The sequence below is a fragment of the Monodelphis domestica genome, chromosome 1 (assembly GCF_027887165.1).
Source record: "Monodelphis domestica isolate mMonDom1 chromosome 1, mMonDom1.pri, whole genome shotgun sequence".
Classification (NCBI taxonomy): domain Eukaryota; kingdom Metazoa; phylum Chordata; class Mammalia; order Didelphimorphia; family Didelphidae; genus Monodelphis; species Monodelphis domestica.
In genome coordinates, this window is record NC_077227.1 from 498,165,999 (window position 1) to 498,191,671 (window position 25,673).

The following is a 25,673-nucleotide window of genomic DNA, read 5'->3' on the forward strand; positions in this document are numbered from 1 at the left end:
ATGAGGTCTCCCATTTCATCTTGGATACTGTCAATTTGGTTTTCTTCTTTCCTTTTTTAAATTAAGTTGAGTAGTACTTTGTCTATTTTATATGTTTTTTCAAAATACCAGCTTCTAGTCCTATTTATTAATTCAATAGTTCTTTCATTTTGTATTTTATTAATTTCTCCTTTAATTATAGGATCTCTAATTTAGTTTTCATATGGGGATTTTTACTTTGTTCACTTTCTAGTTTTTTAATTTGCATGCCCAATTCTTTGACCTCTGCCCTCCCTAATTTGTTAATATATGAACTCAAGGATATGAATTTCCCCCTGAGTACTACTTTGGCTGTATCACATAGATTTTGAAAGAATGTTTCTTCATTGTCATTTTCTTCAATGAAATTATTAATTGTTTCTATGATTTGTTCTTTAACTGATTTTGGAAAATCATATTATTTAATTTCCAATTAAATTTTATTTGCCTCCCCATGTCCCCTTACAAATTATTATTATTATGACATTATGATCTGAAGAGATTGCATTTATTATTTTTGCTCTTTTAGACTTGTGTGCCATGTTTTAATGCCATAGTAAATGGCCAATCTTTGTGAATGTACCATGTGCTTCAGAAAAGAAGGTGTATTTCTTTTTGTCCCTATTTATTTTTCTCTATATTATATCATATTATATATATTATTATTTTATATTATTTTGTTATATTATACATGATATAATATGCATACATATTATATTATACATTTTATATTAGCTATATATTATTAACTCTAATTTTTGTAAGATTTCATTCACATCTCTTACCTCTTTCTTGTTTATTTTTTGGCTTCATTTATCCAGATCTGATAGAGAAAGGTTCAGGTCTCCCACTAGTATAGATTTACACTCTATTTCCTCCTTCAAGTCCTCTAATTTATCCTTTAGAAATTTAGATGCTATACCATTTGGTGCATACATGATCAGTACTGATGTTTCCTTATTATCTATACTGCCTTTTATTAGGATGTGATTACCTTCCCTATCTCTTTTAATCAGATTTATCTTTACTTTGGCTTTGTCAGATATCATGATTGCAACTACTGCTTTCTTTTTCTCATTTTAAGCCAAATCAATTTTGCTCTAGCCTTTTATCCTCAATCTGTGTTTGTCTACCTGCCTCATGTGTGTTTCTTTTAAACAACACATGGTAGAATTTTGTTTTCTAATCCACTGTCATTTGCTTCCACTTTATGGGTGAGTTCATCACATTCACATTTAAAGTTATGACTATTACTTGTGTATTCCCCAACATTTTTATTTTCTCTCCTTGTCTACTCTTTTCCTCTTTCACTACTTCCTTCTACACAAGTGTTCTATTTTTAATCTGTTCCCCTAATCCCCACCTTTATTTTACTTTCCTTTCTCCCCCCTCCACTATTATTCCTCTCTTATTTCTCTTTTTGGGTCTTTTTAAGCTACCCCACACACTTTCCCTCCCTAGAATTGTTTCCCTCCTGACCCTTCCTTTCTTCCCCCTCCCTTTTCATTGAACTTTCATTTTGGGGGTCTATTAAATTCCCTTCTCCATATCTTTCCCTCCCCCCTTTTTTAGCTCCCCACCCCACTTCCTCCTTATTTTTACCCTCTCAACTTCCCTATAGGGAAAGATAGAATTTTATACCCCAATGGATCTAGATGCTCTTCCCTCTCTGAAATGATTTCACTAAGAATAAGGTTTAGGTATTTCCTATTAGCACTTTCTTCCTCTCCTTCTTATAGTTGTATTCTTTCCCTCCCACTCCCATGTGCCTTTTTGTGTAGTACAGATTATCCTCATTTTCTTATTCCTTCAAGTTTTTCTTGGTGCCATCTTCTCTCCCCCACCCACCTCTTTCTTTCCTCTTTTTTATATATGATTTTAAACCACTTAGTACCCCCAATCTCTACCTATGGATTATTTTTCTAACTACTATTATAGTGAATACAATTTTTGACAGTTACAGATAACAATTTTCCATATAAGAATTTAAACAATTTGGCCTTATTGAGGCCCTTAAAGAAAAAAAAAGACCCCTCTCTTATTTATTTATCTTTTCATGTTTCTCTTCGTTTTTGTATTTCAATGCCACATGTTCTGTTTAGTTATGGTATTTTCTTTACAAATATTTGGAAGTCTTCTATTTTGTTAATGCCCATATTTTCCCCTAGAAGTATATAGTCAATTTTAATGGGTAGGTGATCCTTGTTTGTAGACCCATTTCCCTTGCTTTCCTGAATATTGTATTCTAAGCCTTGAAATCTTTTAGTGTGGTGGCTGCCAGATCCTGTGTAATCCTGATTGGTGTTCCTTAATATCTGAATTGTCTTTTTTCTGGATTCTTGTAATATTTTTTTCCTTAGATTAGAAACTCTTGAATTGGGCAATTACATTTCCGGGGGCTGTCTTTTGAGGATTTAGTGTAGCAAGTGATATATTGGCTTCTTTCAATGTCTATTTTGCCCTCTCTTTGAAGAATCTCAGGGTAGTTTTCTTGGATAATTTCTTGTAGTATGATGTCGAGATGTCTGTTTATTTCTGGATTTTCAGGTAGGCTTATGATGATCAAATTATCTCTCTGAGATCTATTTTCAACCATGTGAATTTCAAAACTACTGCACCCTATTCAGACCATTCTTTAGAAGATTAGATTTAGCTATTTCCTGATCAATAACAATAGAGATACATGGAATAACAGAATCAGGTCTTGGAAACTACATTCTCCACCCCACTCAGTGTAACAAGATTAGGAAGGGCTGGCGCAAACTCAAGATTTAATTATTTTAGAATATGGCCTTCAACCAACATGTGAAAAAGAGGACAGACCTCTGGGTGGTCCTAGGTCAAGCTAGAGCCACCATTGGCACATGTGAGATGCAGGAAGTGGGGTAGAGAAAAGCCTTTGGTGTTCTCTGGACTTCCTGTGGTGAGGAGGGCTAGAGTCAGGTCAAGACTGGTGCTTGGAGTTGGAAGAGCCCCACAGACTGCTTTCCTTCAGATTGGTCACGTGAGTAATAAGGACTCATCCCTTTCCCTGCCTTGGCTATTCAAGGCCTTAAAGCCCACATTGGCTCAGTATGAGCCAGAGTGGGTCTGAGTTAAACTTCTTTCCTTCTTTCCCTTTTCCTTCTCTCTCTCTCTCTCTCTCTCTCTCTCTCTCTCTCTCTCTCTCTCTCTCTCACCCCCTCTAATACTTTCTTCCTCCTGTTGTAATTAAAACACCATAAAAAAATTTTGCAGCTGAATTGGGTGTTTCATATAGGAATTGCATAAGTGAATTCCTTGGTGACCTTAAATTAATATATATCAGTCTTTTAAAGTGATTTCAATATCACAACCACCCTCTCAATGAGATATTTTGTGTTGCCTTCTAATATATTATTCTTTTGATTTTGCTTCATTTATTTTTTCTGTTTTGTGAGATCATTGGCTTCTACTTGCCTAATTCTAGTTTTTGATGACTGGTTTTCAGCTAAGATCTTTTGATTTTCCTTTTCAGTTCTATCTATCCTGCTTTTCATGGCTTCCAGCAAGCCATTTCTGGTCTTCAATTTGCTTATAATTTCATTTGATTGCTGGGCTTTACTTTCCAAGTGCGAAATCCTGTCGTTTAAACTGCTATTTTTTAAAGTATTTCTCACTTTTCTTGCCACAACGCTTCCATTGTTCTGAAAATCTCAGATTTAAAATCTTCAAGAATTTATGACTAATTTCCATTTTTTTAAAGTTTGGATGTGTCTAATTGTTTGTCATCTTCTGCTGTCTCTTCTTTAGTCTGTTTTTTTCTTCATAAAAATTATCAGGGCTCAAAGTTTTCTTCTTGTTTTTTTGTCCAGTTCCTGGAGTTGGTGGCCATTGCCTTGTTCCTTCCTGGTCAGATATCTAAGTGAGGAATGTTGGTGATCTTTGTATTGAGCTCTGGAGATATAGGAGTGGTCAGACTACAAATAGGAGGAAAAAGTGGTATTATATGAACCTAAGGGGAAAGAGAATGAAGGAAGAGATGATGCCTGGAATTTCAAAGGTTGGAGAGGCGTCAAGAAAGGGAAAGATTGAGAAAAAACCTGTTAGACTTGGTTATTAATATTAGTAATGTTGGAGAGAAAGAATTCATTTGAATTAATAGGTTGAGTGTCAAATTGCATAGATTTTGTAATTAAGCAAGAGGAAAGAAGATGGAGGCAGTTATTTTAAATATATGACTGAAAGAGTTTAACAGGGGACAGTTGGGTAGCTCATTGTATTGAGAGCTAGTACTAGAGATGGGAGTTCCTATGTTCAAATCTAGCCTCAGACACTTCCTAGCTGTGTGACCCTGGACAAATTACTTAAACTTCATTGCCTAGCCCTTACCACTCTTCTACCTTAACACCAATACTGAGTATTCTTTCTGAGATAGAAGGTAAGAGTTTTAAAAAAGAGTTTAACAAAGAGATGTAAGAGATGTATAGAATGATAGCCAAAAGGGAAGGTTGGATCAAACTGGAGCTTTCTAGGGATGGCTGAAATATTGGAATATTTATAGGCATCAATGAAAGAGTCATCATAAAGAGAATGATTCAAGTTAAGAGAAAAGTAGGGAAGATAATATAGTAGCCTGCTAAATAAGGAAATGGAACCAAAGGTTTGATAAGATTGATCCCTCATAAAGAGGGATTTATTTTGGGGAAAAGAAGCCTACCTTCTTCACCAAAGATAACATAAAAAGAACAGTTAGGGGAAATTTCTTGAATCATGTGAGATAATGAATACAAGGAAATGGGGAGGACTCATTCAATAGGATTTTTCTTTTAAAAAATATATTATTATCATTATTTTGGAAAAATTTATTTAATTATCTAATTTAGAATATTTTCCCATGGTTACAATATTCATGTTCTTTCCCTCCCTTCCCCAAACCTCCTCCAGGGGCTGACACACAATTCCACTGGGTTTTATATGTGTCATTGATCAAGATCTATTTCCATATTATTGATATATGCACTAGAGTGATCATTTAGAGTCTATTTGCCCAATCAAATCCCCATCAAATCATGTGATTAAGCAATTGTTTTTCTTCTGTGTTTCTACTCCCACAGTTCTTCCTCTGAATGTGGATAGTGTTTTTTCTCATGAATCCCTCCCAATTGTTCTGGATCATTGCATTGCTACTAATGGAGAAGTCCATTACATTCAATTGTGCCACAGTGTATCAGTCTCTGAGTACATTGTTCTCTTAGTTCTGCTCCTTTCACTCTGCATCAGTTCCTGGAAGTCTTTCTAGTTTACATGGAATTCCTACAGTTAATCATTCCTTTGAGCACAATAGTTTTCCAATACCATCATATACCACAATTTGTTCAGCCATTCCTCAATCGAAGGGCATCCCCTCATTTTCCAAATTTTTGCTACTACAAAAAGCAACTATGAATATTCTTGTACAAGTCTTTTCCCTTATTATCTCTTTGGAGTACAAACCCAGCTGTGTTATGGCTAGATCAAAGGGCCGACCATCTTTTAGCGCCCTTTGGGCATGGTTCTAAATTGCCTTCCAGGTTTAATATTATTAGATCAATTCACAACTCCACTAGCAATGCATTAATGTCCCAATTTTGCCACATCTTCTCCAACATTTATTACTTTCCTCTGCTGTCATATTAGCCATGCAATGTGTGAGGTGATATCTCAGAGTTGTTTTGATTTGTATTGCTATAATTATAAGAGATTTAGAACACTTTTTCATTTGCTTATTAATAGTTTTAATTTCTTTATCTAACAATTGCTTATCAATAGGAATTTTAAGTGAAATATGTGTTGGGGTAAGATGGTACTCTGGGAGTAGAGGGCTGAAAAAATCTGAGATATCTACTGTAATGGTGGGATAAGGAAGGGATTAGGTAGGTACAAAAGGATGGCTTTGTTTCAGTGAGGTCCCAATTGTTATTATATGATGTAAATCTGTAATTGAGACTATCAGACTGGTTTTACAGTTTTCTTCAGCTTTGTTTAGAGGTATACGATTAGGAATGAAAAAGAGGGTATTAGTAATCCATTTTTAAGTTTAACAAGATATGATGGGTAACAGAATGGGAAAAGAAATACCGGAATGAAGAAAATTGTCATATTGAACTAGATCAGGCACTAATATAGGAAAGGGAGTCAAGTACAGCTAATGTAGGGATGGCAAGGAAAATAAATTGAATTGGGGAAGTAACAGAGACAAATGCTACTACAAATTTTAACAACTGTCTCTCTAGAAAAAAAAATGAATGGAAAAAAATTTAAGTTTAATTTATATTATTAAGTTTTTCCCCATCACTTTCTTAAATCTAGCCATCAACAAAGCAATAAATTTGTAGTATTACTCACCTTTTGAAGTATAAATGTTCACAGTGAAAATTTAACAAATGGCTCTTAAGATCTGGTAGGAGATGGCTCCAACATATCCCTGAATGAATCACACTGAAGATGAAACAAACAAACAAATATTATAGGTCATAAGGTTTAAGGAAAGAGAATAATAAACCATTGTAATTAGATTAAAAATTGGAGTTTATTGAGATGGAAATATAACAGTTGTGATTTATAGAAGAGTCAAGGATTTAATGATTTATATGTAACATGTGGAGTGGAAGATTAGGTCATATGAATTGAGTAGACTAAGTAATTGAGAACTTATGTTCTTTGAGAAAGAATTCCTATGTATATTGAAATACCCTCCTATTAGGAAAGGGTAGGTAGAAGATTGCTGTGAACAAGGTAAATTATTAATTTAAAAAAAAAAGGAAATGTCAAGGGAGAGTTTGAAAGTGTTGATGATGACCAACAAGTATTCTATTTCCTATAGTATGTCTAATGAATCAAAGGCCCTGAATAAAAGTATAACCAGTATCAGAAAGAGTGGCCAGGGATTTACTATTATCAAGAGGAAATCAGGTCTCAGTGAATGTGAAAAGATAGAAGGTCTGAGAAAGAATAAAGATTAAGATGAAAATAACTTTATTAATTCTGGAACAAATATTCTGGACAACACCATGTAAAGGGGTAGGCAAATCTGGAATGAGACATTGTGTGGGATTTTAGGCTGAATGGAATAGGAGTAAGGGAGTAGACAATTTTGAAAGGGGAATATTTTGTTCATTAGTAGCCTGGGTTTCATAATCACTACAGAAAGCAACTGAGCTTGGGATCATCCAGAAAATATTTTCATTTGCTTTAAACCATGTGTCCTCTTTCCCTTAATAGATATGCTTGTTCTTTGGGATTTTACTCCAAAGACAGAAATGAAGTTACTTTTTGATTATTTGACTAGCAGAGCAAGGAAGTTTTGGAGTTTCCCCACTTCTATTCTTCACTCCCTTGGTCCTCTTCTGTCCCACATTCCTTGCAAGGAATATGCTTCTCTTTTAGCAACAGTTTAATAAGGATTGACTTCCATCCCTAAAGGGGAGAATGGTATAATGCTGCTTTTACAATGGATTTCTCTGCTTCACCCAAAAGAATAAAAGAAGGCAAAATTGTAGATCATGATAGGTAGAATTATTCTATTTTTTTTAGTATGTGGGCTGCTATCATAGAATTATTTTAAGATGCTTAAGCATCATTTAATCAAATTTAAAGTTACTCCTTTTGTAAATGAGGAGGCCTGAAGATCCAATATATGATAGAATTTGCATGAGGTAATTCAGTTAGTTAGAAACAGATTCAGAACTACAACCTGGGATCCATAGTTCCTTTCATTACACCACTGTTTTCCAATCTGCTACCACCTATAGTTATAGTGGTAGTCTCTCGATGACCGAGAATGACAATTGTCTTTGTGCATTATCATCTATTGATGTACCCTCATGTGGCTTTGGAGTCCAAAGGCTGAGGCGCAGAGTTTGTGGCACATGGGGCATGGGACTCCAGTTGTTAGGGGAGGTGCAGTTGTGGCCTGGTGTCGGCGTTCACGCGCAGCGGCAAGATGTTGATGTCGCTCATCTTCAAAGGTGGTGGTGGCATGGTTAGTGTGGGTTCGCCAGCTACTTCTGACAGAGGCAGCAAGTTCTAGTTGCTTTGGTGTGATGCCAGCCCACTTCAAGTTGGACTTTAGCTGATCCTTGTATCTTTTCTTGAGTTGGCCTTGTTTCCTGAGTCCAGCTGACAGTTCACCATAGAATACCTGTCTTGGTATTCGCTGTGGGTCCATGTGGATGATGTGTACAGACCTTCGTAGCTGGGTTTTGAGGACCATGACTTCGATGCTGGTGGAGTTGGCTCTGTCGAAGACTTCCTAGTTGGTGATTTGGTCCTGCCATCAGATACTCATGATTGACTGGAGGGAGCTTTGGTGGAATTGCTCCAGCTGTTTCATGTGTTTCCGGTACAGTGTCCATGTCTCGCAACCGTACAGGAGTGAGCTGAGGACCACTGCTTAATACAGTTTGAGCTTTGTCACAGTGCCTACACCTCTGTGTTGGAGAACTTTGGAGCGCAGCCGCCCGAGTGCCTGGCTCGCCTTTTGGATCCTGGTATTAATCTCATGGTCTAGGGACCCATCGTTGGTGATGGTGCTCCCCAGGTACTTGAAAGTGTTGACGTTAGAAAGCTGTGTGCCATCAATTGTAATGCATGGCTGGTTCGTTGGCCTCCCTGGTGCAGGTTGGAACAGCACCTCTGTTTTGCTGAGGCTGATAGTCAGGCCAAACAGTTTTGTTGCTGTAGAGAACCTGTCCACAATGGTTTGGAGATGATTTTCTTGGTGGGCCATGAGAGCACAGTCATCTGCGAAGAGAGCTTCCAGGATGAGTCTCTCTGTTGTCTTTCTTTCTACAGTCAGGCGGAGAAGGTCAAATAGTGAGCCATCCAGTCGGTATTTGATGTAGATGCCCAGGTCTAGATCCGTCACAGCATGTCGTAAAACTTGGGTGAAAAATAGGTTGAATAGTACTGGAGCGAAGACACAGCCTTGTTTCATGCCATTGGCGATGTTGAAGCTATCGGAAGTCTCTCTACCAGATAGGACTTCCCCTGTCATGTCAACATGAAAGAGCTGGATCAGTTTGACAAATTTTGCTGGGCAACCAAGCTTGCTGAGGATCACCCACAATGCATCCCTGTACACTGTGTCGAACGCCTTTGTCAGGTCTATGAAGACAATGTAGAGACTCAGGTTCTGCTCAAGGCATTTTTCCTGCATTTGCCTCACCATGAAGACCATGCCGATGGTGCTGCAATCTGGTCGGAAGCCACTTTGTGATTCAGGCAGGTTCTTCTCTGAAATAGATGACAGGAGTCTGTTGAGAATAACACGGGCGAGGATCTTTCCAGCAGTGGAAAGTAGTGAGATACCTCTGTAGTTGTCACAGGCTGCTCGTGAGCCTTTGTTCTTGTATAGGGCTACGATGGAGGCATCTCTGAGTTCTGGGGGCATGTCTTCCTCTTCCCATATGCTGGTCAGCACTATGTGGAATGCCTGGAGTGCCTTTCCATTTAAGGCCTTGTACACCTTGAATGGGATCCCGTCTTTACCTGGTGCTTTGCCTGCACTCGTTTGTTTAATGGTTTTTTGGACTTCCTCTATTGAAGGAGGGATATCAAGATGTTCAATGGTGTGGATTTGAGGGATCTGGTCAAGGGCACTTTTGTCAACTGAAGAGGGTCTTTTGAGAAGCTGACTGAAGTGTTCTTTCCACCTGATGCTGATGCCTTTTTTATCTTTTATGAGAGTGTCACCATCAGAGGATAGCAAAGGAGTGGTGGAAGGTTTTGATGGCCCATAGACAGTCTTGAGGGCACTGAAAAATTGTTTGTAGTTTTTCATATCAGCAAACCGCTGGATTTCTTCTGCCTGTTTTTCCCACCATCGGTCTTGCATCTTCCTGATCTCATGCTGTGCCGTGGCTTGGAGAGACTTGAATCTGTCCTTTTTAGGAGCAGAGTTTGGGTTATTTTGCCACTCCATAAAGGCTTTGTTCTTCTTGCTCAATAGGTCTTCAATAGCAGTGTTGTTCTCCTCTAACCAGTCCTGGTGGTTGTGTTGTTTTGGGCCTAGGACTGCCTTTGATGTTTCCTTCATTGCGTCTCTGAACTGGTTCCATTTCTCGGTTGAGCTTCCAGTGAGTGGTCCCTTGGCAGACAGCTTGTCGTCCAGGCAGGACTGGAATGTTTGCAAATAAGATGGATCTCTAAGACGACTCACGTTGTAAACTGCGCAAACTGTCTGGGCGCGTTTTGGATGGTGAGGCGCAGTAAGCATTTGAAAAGTCACTCTAACCAATCGGTGGTCTGTCCAGCATTCAGCTCGTCTCACGGCTCTGGTGATCTGTACATCCTGGATGTCTCACCGGCATACAATGATGTAGTCAATGAGATGCCACTGTTTTGATTGTGGGTGCATCCACGTTGTTTTATATTTGTTCGCCATTCTGAACACAGTGTTCGTAATGGTGAGTTCAAACTCTGAGCATTTGCTGACTAGCAGTAAGCCGTTGTTATTCATTTTGCCCACGCCATGTTTGCCAAGCACTCTTTTCCATCTTTCATGGTCCTGGCCAACGCGGGCATTGAAGTCTCCCAGTAGTATCAGCTTGTCATTTGTGGGCACTGAGTGCAGGACGGCACTCAGGTCAGAGTAGAACTCCTCGATGGTCTCCTCTGTGCTGGTCAGTGTTGGGGCATATGCGCTGATGATTGTGGCATACCGGTATTTGCTGAGAGGCAAACGAATCTTCATGAGCCTCTCGCTGATGCCCACAGGCAAGTCTGGCAGCTGTTTGAGCAAACTGGTCTTGATAGCCAGGCCAACACCGTGGATTCTGTCTTCATTTAAGGCTCTACCTTTGTAGAAGAAGGTGTATCCAGTGGTGGGTTCGCTGAGTGATCCCTCTTCTGGTAAGCATGTTTTGCTTAGGGCTGTGATGTCGATGTTATATCGGACCAGTTCTTTACTGATTAGAGCTGTTCTTCTCTTAGGTCTTGGGGTATTCTCTCTATCAAGTAATGTTCTGATGTTCCAAGCTCCTAGTAAGAGTTTCTTTGTATTTTTTCTTTGATTTCAACTGCTTAAAGGGATGACCCGCCAGCCGCGGTGTGTTGACCGGGTGTTTGTAGGGCAGGCAATGTTTGGGACACCTTTTCTAGTCCCCTCCCTTGATTAGGGTGAGCAGTGCTATCCTAGAGAGGGCTGCTCAGTCACCCAGGATGCTGCCGAACGTCTCTGCTGCCCTAAAGAACCGAGCGACCACTGGTCTGTGGGCTGCCTACATGCAGGATCGTGACTACAACTTCCAGTGGTCACCTCCACCTGTTGAGTCACCACTCCCCCATTGCCGCAGGTCTTGAAGAGGGTGGATGGGGTTAAGATAGATGAGTGTGCACAAAGATACTTGTGCGTGAAGGAGATTTAAGTGGAAAAGTCAATGCACAGAGACAGTCCCACTCTCTCGGCATTGGAAGCCTGGGTCCAGTGGCACGAAAAATTGTTACGTCTGGAGACTTCCTCAGCTGCATTGGATGGCCATGTTGTCTTTTGTGCTCCAACATGCCCTAAGCACTCCACAGTGCTTTGCTGCGTCGCCATCTCAACCATTGAACCTTCTTATTGGTTTCTTCCATCTGTTCAACCGAAGCAGTCTTCACATGCTGGGTGAGCAAAGCTCTGGTTCACCAGGGGTCTACGACCTGATGGCTATCCTCACAAGGTTTAGTCAGCCTGTCAAAGCCATTGCCCGGGGTGTGGCTGCTGCCGCATGCTAGCAGCTACTGGGAGCCACAAGTGAGAGCTGGGTGTCAGGTGGGGGGTCAGAGGCTGGAGAGCTGTCCTAGGAGGGCACGGCAAGCCCTCCATACCAGAGATACCAGAGATACTATCCCTCCTTGAACACCCCATACACCCCACCTACCACCTAGGGAAATGACAAAGATTTATTTGAAAAGATGCAAAATCTATATTCAAGTACTAAAATAGGCCAACATAACTTTGAAGACTAAATTACTTCCTATAGATATGTAACACTATTTTTCAAAAGAATAAAAAGATTATTGTAATTTATAAAACATGAACTTGTTTAAATATGTTACTGAATTTATAGAAGCTTTTGTGTGATTATGCATTTCTCAATCAACATAATAATAGTGCAACTACTAATACATGCAGGTCCATGCCATGTGGGCAAGTCCTTTTTAAAATAATATTATTTATATTATTTTAAAAAGGATTTGCCAACACTGTAATCTAGAATGTGGCCCTATACCTGGCTCATAATAAATGCTTGCTGAAATTATGATTTCAAAATAGTTTGTCCAGCTCTAAATCCTGTGATCTTTCCATTATGCCAAAAACCTTTAACCCAAACCTGGAAACAGGAAATATATTGAGTTTTCCTCCCATATGGATTAAATTCACTACATATATTTGATATTTGACCATAAAGGTCACCTTCTCCTTTGATTCAAAAGAAAATATTGTGATGCAAGAAATAAGTTCGTTAAAAAGAAAAAGATTCATTAAAAGAAAAAAGGATGAGACAACTTGAAGCACAAAGAAGCTAGACATTTGAACTAGCTTTTCAATACCCATCTGTATTTATATATAGCTACATAACAAGAAGTCACCAGTTTAAAGAGAAATAAAATTATGTTTAGATCCAAGACATTTGCCTTAATTATCAAATCACATCTAACAGTAGAATCAAGACTAAGAGTAAGCAGACAATGAAGGTACAACATATACTAGACACAGTGAGAAAAAAATATTATAATATTCATTTAATATAAATTTACTTATATTTTAAGGTAATGATTTAAGTGACATATTTCTCTATTTCACAATATCTTATCTTTTTAAATTCCATTGACTTCTTTGGCAGGCTTTTGAAAACACTGGATTCCTTGTATGAATCATGTTTTTAAATGCTTCAATAAAATACGTAAAATTGCTTAAAAATAATTATATTGATGTATGATTATCCAAATATTTTAAAATAAGACAAATTCAAAGACTTTAGGATAAGAATCCCTTTTATATATTGTGATTAGTGTGTGCCATAAAGTACTTTAAAGACCGCAATGGACAGAAATATGGTATGATATTTTTAATAGCATTTCCTTTTTAGGATGAAGAAATAAATTGATCCACTCTAGTAGAAAGAATGAATGCTAAAAATATTGATTAAGCACTAAATGTGGAATTGTGGAATTGTGCTAAGCACTAGATAAACAACTAAAAATATTCCATTTTTCACACAAGGCAGACTTCAAGGACTTTACAGTATATGAAAAAGAGGAAGAAAAGTGAGGATAGGGTAAGGAAAATATGCATATAGCAGCACGGTTTGGAAAAAGGTCTGAGCCTTGACTAAAGATGTTCACACATCTTTGAGACTTCCTCCTTCATAGGGTGATTTAAATCTTTCAACTAATTGGAAACAGCTTTCCATCTTCAGAATAAAGTTCCCTAATTCATTCAAGCAATTCTGAAATGGAAAAATATAAAGGTCTTTCATCCTCCTGGTTATCTTCCTCTGCATCCTCTATGGCTTATTGACATTCTTTTAAAAATGCACTCTCCAGAACTAAACACACAGTTACAAATATGATCCGAGTAGGACAGTGCATACTCCCATTAGAGTTGAAGTAGAAGCTGAATCCAGAGAAGAGAAATGATTAAAAAGTCAACTCAGTGAACATATAACACCAAATTATCTAAGAGAGGTGATAATATTCTAAACTCAGATGAGATATGATGAGAGGAGGATTCAATGAGACTGTTGATACTCTGTTCCTTGAAGTTATGTTCCTCTTATTGTACCTCAAGGTCACTAGCTTTTTTGGCTTTTATTTGATTCGGTGGCATTTATTAAGCTTGTAATACACTAAAACCTCAAGATCTTTTATTTTTTTTTCTGAATGCCCACACACACTAAACATGTCTCCTCCATCTTATATATTTTTAGATTTAAAATGGTTGAGGTCTTAAACTGTAGTGATTAAAATAGTGGAAGATATAAATTGTGATAGATATAAGAGAGGGTGAGTAGGGGGCAGCTGGGTAGCTCAGTGGATTGAGAACCAGGCCTAGAGACGGGAGGTCCTAGGTTCAAATCTGACCTCAGCCACTTCCTAGCTGTGTGACCCTGGGCAAGTCACTTGACCCCCATTGCCTAGCCCTTACCACTCTTCTGCCTTGGAGCCAATACACAGTATTGACTCCAAGACGGAAGGTAAGGGTTTAAAAAAAAAAAAAAAGAGAGAGGGTGAGTAAATTTGACTGCAGAAATATGTTTCGCTACAGTGTCTTGGTTTTTAAATCAAATATAAGGTGGTCGCCAGGGAAATATTCCTAATTATTCAATTAACCAAGTCAACTGGGTTTATAGAGATTTTTAATTAATACAAATGTGGAATTAAAGAAAGAGAGAAAAAGGAAATAAGTATGAAGGGCCTTAAGCCAACATGGCCTAGACCTGAGTCTTAAGAGAGAGAGATCAGTCAGTCAGTCTTTTAACACTCACCACAAGGTCTGTCTAAGCAAGGATTCTAGTGACACCAGGCCAGCTCCATCTCATCTGACTTCACCAGAGAGAGTTCCAAAGGGCCTCTCTCCAGAGCCTCCAGAGGGACAGAGTCCCCTCAGAGGAGCTCCAGCGAGATCTCCTTAGAGATTGTCCTCCAAGAGCTTCCCTTCTCCAGAGCCTCTCTCAAGAGATTCTTCCCAAGCGATCCTCATCAGAGATCCTCCAAAAAGATTCCTCCAAAATGATCTTTCTCCCAAGAGATTCTGCTTCTTATATAGGAGGTTTTTCTCCTATGTCACCTCCCCTAAGTCCTTACATCTACCAATCACTGTAGATGTTTTCCAAAGGACTGCCCATCTGAATTCCTGCTAAGTTGACAAATCTCCTCAGTAAATCTGAACCAGTGAAAACACAGCTGAGTCAACTAATCTCATTAAGAGAAAACTTGCCTGACCCTTTTAGGTACCTAGCATCTCGTTGTATCAATTCTAAAAAACAGGCATGGCTCAAAGAACTCCTTGCCTTATTATAAGCATGGGTCCAAGTACTTTCATTGTTTAGCAAGGAGTTTTCTCCCCTAAAGCAGTCTTAAGTATGGGTGGAGTAGAGGTCCTCCCATAGCAAGGAGTTTTCTCATCAAAATGGGGAATGTTCCCAGTCCAATGGGGAAATTTTTAACATTCACAAGTCTGAGAAATTTCAAGGTTTACAATGTTTACCCTTGAGAAAAGAAGACTCAATGCAGTCTTCAAAAATCTAAAGAATGTAATGTGGAAGAGGCGTTAGACTTGTTCTGTCTGTCCTCAAAGGGTAAACTCTGAACAATAATGAGAAGTTTGCAAAGGGACAAAATTAGGTTGAATGCCAAGAAGAGCATCCTTATAATTAGAGTTACCGAAAGTAATATCATCTGGCTTGAGAAGTAATATGTTTTCCATCCTTAGAACTCTTTTGACAGAGGCTGGAGGAACATTTGTCAGGTGTGTCATAATATGTATCCTATTTTGTGTGTGAATTGAAATAGATGTCAGCTAAGTACCTTTCCAACTTTTAAATTCTGCAATCCTGTGATTCTATGAAATCCAGCAAGCTGGTCAGTTGTAGTTTTTCACTGAAGACAACATAAGAAGAAAACGGAAGAGATACAGTTTCTAGTAGTGCCTAATTATAGAGCTCAATTGATGATGGCTTTATACTGATAGGTCCCCTCTTTGCAAAGGAAAAAGGAATGAAATATATTAAATATAACACTCCTCACCAAAAAACTTTATCAATGACATAGCTTAAGATAAGTTTCAGTAAAAGATCTGATAAATATTCTATAAACATTCAGATCTCTGATTTATGCATTAATATTTAATAGTATCCTTTATCCAGGGGAAAATACTTTTGAAGGATATAGGTAAATGAAACAATTTCAGGTCATTGAGATGAATTGGATGTTAGGAAGATAAAGTTCTTGTCACAAAAGCTGACTTCCTGAATTGGCAGCAGCATGTATGCTGAGGCATCAAAATAGTAAGTGAAGGATTTATTTATTCTTAAACCCTTACCTTCCATCTTAGAACCAGTATTGGTATTAAGACAGAAGAGTGGCAAAAGCTAGACATTTGGGGTTAAGTGACTTTCCCAGTGTCACACATCTAGGAAGCATCTGAGGCCAGATTTAAACCCAGGACCTCCAATCTCTAGACCTGGTTTTCTATCCACTGAGCAACCTAGCTACTCCAATGAAGTATTTATTAAGAACCTTCTATGTACAAGGCAATGTGCTAATAACTAGGAATAAAAAGAGAGGTAAAAACACAGTCCCTAATTTCAAGGAGTGAACATTATAATAGAAGTTACAAAATGCAAGCAACTATATGTATAAGATATTACAGATTATATGGGAAATTATCTCAGAGCAAAGTGGAGGCAGGACAGGGAGGGATTCCTGCAGAAAGCAAGATTTTAGCTAAATCTTGATTAAAGTCAAAGAAGTTAGTGGTTGCAGGTGAGGAGGGGAGAGCATTCCAGTTATGGGGGAGGGGCAGACAATAAGAAGTCACAGAGTGAAGACCTGTACAAAAATATATATAGCTACCCTCTTTGTGGCGCCAAAAATTTGGAAAATGATGGGATGTCCATTTGGGAATGGCTGAACAAATTGTGGTATATGTTGATGATGGAACACTATTGTGCTGAAAGGAATAACGAATTAGAGGAATTTTATGTGAACTGGAACAACCTCCAGGAATTGATGCAGAGTGAAAGGAGCAGAACCAGGAGAACATTGTACACAGAGACTGATACACTGTGGCACAATTGAATGTAATGGACTTCTCTAGTAGCAGCAATGCGATGATCCAGGACAATTCTGAGGGACTTGTGAGAAAGAACACTATCCACATCAAGAGGAAGAACTGTGGGAGCAGAAACACAGAAGAAAAACAACTGCTTGATTACATAGTTCAATGGGGATATGATTGGGGATGTAGACTCTAAATGATCACCCAAGTGCAAATATTGATAATTTGGAAATAGGTCTTGATCAATGACACATGTAAAACTGAGTGGAATTACTCATTGGCTACAGGAGGGGGTTGGGAGAAGGGGAGAGAAAGAGCATGATTCATGTAACCATGGAAACATATTCTACATTAATTAATTAAATAAACTTAATAAAAAAGAAGTCACAATGAGAAAATGGAGTGTCATGTGTGAGGAACAGCAAAAAGGCTCATGATGCTTTGTTTTAAAAAAAAAAAAACTTGGATTTGGATGACACAAGTAATAAAAAGACTGGATAGGTAGGAAGAAGACTAATTGTGAAGAGCTCCAACTGCCAAACAGAGGGTTTTATAATTGATCCTGAAAGTAAAGAGAGTCATTGGAGCTTATTGAATGAGGGAACATCAGGGTTATGGTTGTGCTTTAGGAATTTCTCTTTGGCAGCTGAGTGGAAAATAGATTGGAGTAAGGAGAGACTTAAGTCAGGGAGATCAAGCAGAAGGCTATTGATATACTTCAGAAATGAGATGATGAGGACCTCTTCTAATGGATAAAAGAGACAAAGGAGAGAAGGCACATAAGAGAGATGTTGTGAAATTAGAACTGTCAGGCCTTGGAAACACATTATATATGGGAGTAAGAGAGAGAGGAGTTGAGGATGACATTGCAATTGAAAACCTCAGTGACTGAGCGGTGTCGTAAACAATAATAGAGAGGTTCTAAAGAGGAAAGATTTTTAGAAGTAAGGAGATAATGAATTATGTTTTGGACATGTTGTATTTGAAATATCTATAGGACATTCTGTTTGAAATGTCCAAGAGGCAGCTGGTGATGTGAGACTGAAGTTGAGGAAAAAAGATTAGTGTTAGATATATAGATCTGGAAAACATCTGCTTAGTAATGATTATAAACCATGGAAGTGGATAAAATCATCATGTAAAATAGTACAGAACAGGACTGCCTTAGACAGTCCTATAGTTCCCTTCTCAAAAGAATGTTTTCATATGCATAAATTAAAACATGCATAAGATTACCAAGGTAACAAATTATTTTGCAATAGTTACCAATTTTTAAAGGTTCATGGTACTCAGAATAAGAACATCTCCTATAAAAGCAAAAGAAAAGAAAGTACAGGCCAGAGCCTTAGGAGACACATAGTTACTGAGGATGATCTAAATAAAGAATGAGCAAAGGATGTTGAAAAAGAAATGGTTAGCTGGCAAGAAGAGAACTGGAATAAAGGATAAAATAGCCTGGAGAAGAGAGGAATTAATAATACCAAAGACAGAAGAGAAATCATAAGGATTCAGTTTTAAGAAAAGGACATTATATTTTGCAACTGAGAGGTCATTGGTAACTTCATAAAGAACAGTCTAATGATCATAGAAGATGCAAGATTGCAGAGAGGTTTTAGAAGTGAAAATGAAAATAAAATAAGAGGTATATAATGATATTAAACAGAGTTAATAGGATCATCCAAGTATTTTTTAATTTTATTGTCATTGCTGTGTTCTTTTCTTTTTACAGGTATATGAGAGATAAAAATATTTCTGTGGGCAATAAGGACAAGGACATTTTAAAAGTCTCTCTGAAGAACTTTAGTATCAATTGTGAGACATGGGAGAAAATGACACAAGACAGTTTAACACTATGTGCATTTGGCAAAGAAGGTGCTGTACTCCAGAAGCAAAGCATCATTGTAGCAGCCCAAAAGAAATGTGAGATTATAAATTGGGAGGCATCTCCATCTGAAAAGTTCATACAGACTATTCATGCCCTCCTTTTGGTAGACTCTCCAGACTTCATATTAGTCCTGATTAATCACAGTCAAATGTACCATACATTGACACTGACATAGTGCTGTCATTTTGGTCCTCTTTGAATACTAAGGACAATGGGCAACCAAGAATTTCCCTGACCCATAATATCCATTCTTTCACTTATTTTCAATCTCTCCTAGTTTACATCTGATTCCTTACTGTTTATAAACATGTCTATCCCTATCCTCTAAAATCCGCATTTGATTTTTTCATCTCTGCTATCGTCCTAAATCTCTTCTTATCTTTGTAGCTCATCTCCTTGAAAATGTCATCTACAATTGATGAATCCACTTTCTCTCTTCTTACTCTCTTATTAATCTCCTTGCAATTTGACTTCTGATTTCATTTCATTGAAACTGCTCTCTCCAAAGTGAAGTCTTAATTTTCACATCTAGTGGAGTTTTATCAATCCTCATTCTCTGTGATCTCCCTGAAGACTGACACTGTATCACCTTTTCTTCCTTGATGTTCTATTCTTTCTACATTTTCAGGACACCACTCCTGCTTCTCATTCTACCTCTCTGATAATTCTCTATCTTCTTTGTTATATCCTCATTCAGATTAGACATTCTAACTGTTGATGTCACTAAGAGTTCTATTCTGGATCCTCTTTTCTTCTTCTCGCTCTCTATACCGGTGATGGCAAACCTTTTAGAGACAGAATGCTGGGCTCCATCTCCACCCCACACCTTAGACTGAGTGCCCCACCCCTTAGACTGGTTCCCCCACCAGAGACTGAGTGCCATGCTCCATCACCCCCTTACTCCAGACAAGGGAGGGAGGAAGCACTCCCACTGGGCAACTGGGTAGAGGAGCAGGTAATGAGAGATGCATTTGGAGAAGAGGAGGAGAGTGGCCTGAGTGCTCTGCTCCCCTCCAGCTCTGCCACCTGTGAGTTGCCCATCTTAACTCCTATGACCTCCCATTGGGCTTCTAGGTGGAAGGGCTGGGGATATGAAAAAAAATGTCAACATGCATGGTGAAGAGGGAGAGGGGAGCAACTTCACCAGAGGCCCTCTGCCTTTCTAGTAACAAACATTGGGGGGGGGATATCAAGTGCCCACAGAGAGAGTTCTGTGTTCTAGCTTTGGCAACCATGCGATAGGTTCACTATCAATGCTCTATACTATTTTGTTGTTTTTAATCTCATCACATATATATATATATATATATATATATATATATATATATATAAGAATCATATCTTTGCTGATGATTATCACTCAAATCTATCTATCTTTCCCTATTGTTACTGCAGAAATCCAAGGTTGCATCTCCAACTTCCTTTAAAATATCTCAAACTAGATTTTTTTTTGTTTTTTATTTTTTATTTTTTATTTATTTATTTTTTCACTTTAAACATTATTTTATTTGGTCATTTCCAAACATTATTCATTGGAAACAAAGATCATTTTCTTTTCCTCCCCCCCCCCTTCACACCACCTCTCCCATAGCCGATGCACAATTCCATTGGGTATCACATGTGTTCTTGGTTTGAACCCATTTCCATATTGTTGGTATTTGCATTAGAGTGTTCATTTAGAGTCTCTCCTCAGTCATATCCCCTTCCCCCCGGTAGTCAAGCAGTTGCGTTTCCTTGGTGTTTTTACTCCCATTCAAACTAGATTTTTACAAGATATCTTCAAATCATTTTGTCCAAAACAGAACTCCCTGCTTCCTTCCATATTCTCTCTTACTATGGTATTCGATAATCACTGATCCTCCCAGTAAATACTTTCAAAGAATTCAGAATGTTCCACCATGAGGAAAAGTTCAGATAAGTGATTAAAATGAGGGTCTGGCACCTGATTCAGTGCTAACCTTCCTTCCCCATGTTATTCCCATGACAGCCTCTTTTTCCTAGCTCTAGGCTGCCCAAGTTTTACATTGTCAACTCTAATAATGCTTGAGTAGTTTTCATAGTAGAGAATATGATGTGAATTGAAGTAGGGTTTCTGGTTTCTCCCTAATGTTCTGACATCTAGCCTCTAAGGCCATAGATGGGCAATAAGTTTAAATATCTTAAAGCCCACATCCAACATGGTATTCAGGTGGAAAGAAATCACATTCTATTTGCAATCTACAATCCAGAAATATTTCCCTTCCCTGAAATTGTTGAGCTTCTAAATCTACTTAACTGCCATCCATGCTGATACAAATATTCATTGATACACAGATACTGAAAAAATAAAAAAACAAAACAAATTTGGTTCTTTTTGTTATTCATTTCCATTTATTCTGGGGGGAAGTAATAGAACATATTTTCTTTAATAACAGAAGCTTTTTATGTTTAGATGCAAACTTATTCCATCCACAGATAATTAATGCAGTAATAATTTAAAGATACAGTGCTGAATTATGCATTATAAACCATGGATATAATAGCCTACACTGATGTTATAAGACACATCTTATCAGACCCAGACAGAAAAAGATATATGCCTTTGGCTTCCTAAATGATATTTTGCCTTTTAAAGTCATTTTACAGATTTGTATATTAATTGTTCAGTAAATCAACCTGTTTTCCTTCTCATATGCAATCTCCTATTTATTTCCCTAAGGAAAGAGAGTGAAAGGAAGGGAAGAAGAGAAGGAGTGAAGGGAAGGTTGAGAAAAGTAATAGAAATAGTTTCGGGTGAACACAAGGACAAATAAATAGAATGAAATCATTAAATGCAGTGGTCATCTATCTAAAAAACTGACTTAGTCTCTGCTTATTCACTGAAGCCTAACTATGAGTTTTAGATTTATTTGTATCTGCTACATCTTTGTGAGTAGAAGAACCATGTCCATGTTCCCAGTAACCCCTTCTATTGCTTTCTTAAGTTTAACCTTTAAAAACTTTTTCAAAGGACTAGTTGAACTCAATTAGTGGGAGAAATGAGTAATGTACTTCCAGGAAAAATAAAGATGTTTTACACACACACACACACACACACACACACACACACACACACACACACACACACACACATACACATACACACACACACACACACACACACACACACACACACGCCCTTTTGTTTATCCAATGACTAACTTATTCAATGGCATAATTCTTATGTTACCATGGGGAAAATTGCTATGACCCTCATGGAACTACTATTGGAAAAAAGGAGAGGGAGGGAACTGGATAAAACATGCACTCATCAATTGTAAGATTAAGGGCAGGGAAAGCATCCCTGGTTTAAAAAAAATAAAATCAAAAAGGACTGAGAACAAGGGGATAGGGCATCTGTTTTGAGACAAAAAGGCAGTAAGAATGATCTAATCATTAAATAAATAAGCATTTTATAAGTTTGTATTATATGCTAGACACTATTAAAATGCAGAAGATAAAAAGAAAGGTAAAATCATACTCCTTACTGTCAAGGAGCTCACATTCTATTATATTTTTCCCAGTGATTTACTGACTCAAAGTCATAATTCTTGTTTTAGTGTGGGAAAAAGTGCTATGAACCTCTTAAGGGCAGTTTTCTTTGTCCAACTAGAATAATTGAATGCCAGAGGTAGAAGGGACCTTAGACATTGTCTTTGAATTAAACCTCCCCTTATTATAAATGAAGAAATTATGGTCCAGAGAGAGGGCATTTGAAATGGCTTTCCAAAGGTCATATGGCATGCCTTTGATAGAGCTAAGACTAGAATCTGTAGAATTCCTTCCCAATTCAACACCAGTACTCTTTCCACTGAACAAGGTGACTTCCATGAACTTTGAAACTTTCCTTCCCCTCTCCCCTTCTCTTTCCTCATTCCTGTCTCCTCCATCTTCTCTGCCTTTCCCTTCCATTCCTAGTTGCCAAACTACTTTTAAAACCAAAGCAAAAACAAACAAACAAAAAAACCCACCTGGTTTGTTCTAGCAGAGTGGATGAAGCTGCCTCTCAAAAAACACCCATACTTATTTGAGAGAATTGAAATATCTGTATAGATAATGGAATTGATATCTATAACTTTGTCTAAGATTTTTGAGTATTAAATTTGCTCTTAAATTTTTAGAAGAATATTTTATATACTAATCTCTCAACAAATATATCTATATGTATGGATGTACATATATGTCCATGTATGTTTTGGCACTGCTCCTGGCCTATTATTTCACAAGTTTTAAGAACACCTTATATGTAAATACTTTCATTCAATACATATCATATACTATACTGTAATCTATGAGAAATGGCTTGGACATTAAAATGATTAAGTGTTTAGCACATGATTATAAAGGTAGCAGAGGCAGGACGTGAACCTATGTAATTTTTACTCTAACCCTTTCCCCCTATTCTCTAGTTCATGTTATTTCTGGAATATTATAAAATATATTATTAATATATCAATTACATAATTAAATAATTCAATATAATTTTCTATAAAATTAATTTAATCAACATATTATCCATAAAATGCATTATGATTTTAATATTATAAGCTCTATATGATATGCATGAATATAGTTTCAATATACCTGCATGTGTGAACATATGAGTTTATATAGGTATAGCATTTTTTTGGCATACTCAGGACCATGAACTCAAGAGTCTTGTGAATAGGACTGTCCATCAAATCATTAGGCTTGGCTTCAGCATTAACATTAAATGGAGAAACCATTGTAGAGTCGGGGACCACCTTCCTTATAACTGATGACCAACTACCAGAAAGAGGTTACAAAAGTCCTGGGAGTAGCAATACTCTTTTATCACCCATTTCTGCCTACATAATTCAGGGAAGCAACTCTTGTGAAGAAGAATCCAGCCAACACCATCAACTGCCAAACAACTTCCATATACAAGGCATGCAAACCAGTCTAGACAAAATAGCAAAGTTCCCTGGAAGAGAAAATAAGAGGCCATATTTGCCAGGTAAGTCAAATGACCACCACCTCTGGAGCACCATCTTCTCTAAGAATCTAATGTGACAGACCAGCATCCTGAACACAAGAGCCTTAGAAATAAAATTTTTTTCAACTGGGCCCTCAGATACTAACCTGAGAATCAGCCAGGAGATGGAGATGCAGGCTGGCCATTGTTGAAGACTCAGAAAATAAAGTTTTTGCTGCACAAGTCCTTGGTACTGTAAAACAGTTTAACATCAGAAAATATCTATATAGAAATTTCACTGAAGAGGTGCTAGCACTTACTTTTCTGCTATATCCTAAGGGCTATGAGACCTTTCATCTGACTTGCACCTGAAATATTTATTGTCTTTTCTCTACCATTAGAATATGAATTCCTTGAGAATAGGTGCCATCTTTCTCCAGCACCTGGTAGCATGTTTTGCATATAATAAGCACTTATTAAAACCTTTATTCATTCATTCATAAACGTGTATATGTCTTTTTCCACAAAGTTAGTCTCTGGCATGGAGGTGACAATATCTTACTGAAAAAATGTAGTTATTGTTGGAGGATCAGTATAACTGAGCTCTGAGAAATTCATCACCAGAATGCTGGCCACCAAATGATTGTTTTCATTCATAGTAACTCATAAAGATTGCTTATGGAGGAGTGTGGGCCCTCTTCATCAGAGGAGGGAATGCTAATGCTAGTGAAATTAAAACTTCTTAAGGTAGTGACATAAATATGCATGTTTCACATACATGTCTGTGTACTATGCATGTTCTAAAATTCACTCATTATTATAAAAACAGGGCTTCATTTTCCATATAGTTTCATTTATTTAGCCTGAAAGCTTTTAACTTTTAAACTGAATCCAAGTGTGAACACTAGCAATTTAATGTCTCTTAAAACTTATCTGTTCAGAATGCATGAATATTCTTCCAGAGAAGGGATAATAGGAAAGTAAATTAATTATATTTTAACTTTCCAATCTCATTTTCACTTTGCAAGAACTGTGCAGTATAACTATTAACCTTTCATTTTAAATGAAAAATTTAAAGAATTACCATGAAGTAATTTCAAACTACAACAAAAAGCTACCACATATCATGTATTCCACCTTGCCAAAAATATTATCCTGAAGTGTAGATCTCCTTAGCATTGAACAGGAACACTTTTAATGGCCCTTTTCAATTTGATTCACAAGTATTCAAATGGAGTTCCTCATAAAAATGACTGTTATTGAGCTTAGGTATTTTTTTAAAAAACAATGCTTATTAGAATCAAATTCATTTTCTGATGAAGCTGAAGAGAATTAAAACCAATCTTGGATCTCTTTGATCCTAAAATAAAACAAATAAAAAATCATCCCTGATCCCTTCTAATCTGGTCAACCATTAATTCACTTTTATCCTACCCTTCACTGCCAAGCTTCTCCAAAAATTGTATTAGTTTCAAAGTCTCTACTTCCTCTCATTCCATTCTGTCCCCAAACTCTTTACAAACTGGCTTCCTCATTTGTCCTTCCTTACCTTGGAGAAACCCAATTGGATGCAGTTAGGTGGCACAATAGTTGGAACTCTGGAATTGGAGTCAGGAAAATCAAAGTTCAAATCCTGTCTCAGACACATTTATTAAGTGGTGTGACCCTGGGCAGATCATGTAAACTCTATATGTCTCAATTACCTCAACTGTCAAATGGTGTTCATGATAGCACCTGCCTCTCTGTGTTGCTTTGAAGATCAAATGAGATACTTCCAAAGTCCTTAGGACAGTTCCTGATATATAGTAATGACTGAATAAATACATGTTCCATTCCCTTTGCCATCTCCCCCTCACCACTTCAATGAATCAGCTCTCTAAAAGGGTGCCAACAATTACTTGATCACTAGTTCTAATGCCTCTTTTCCCCTAGGCCTTATTTTCCTAACTTCTCTATGGCATTTGAAAATGTGAATCTTCTAATTCTGCCTGCTTATTCTCTCTTCCTACAACTTCCACAGCTAGTTATAAATGACAAGGGAGAGAAATACT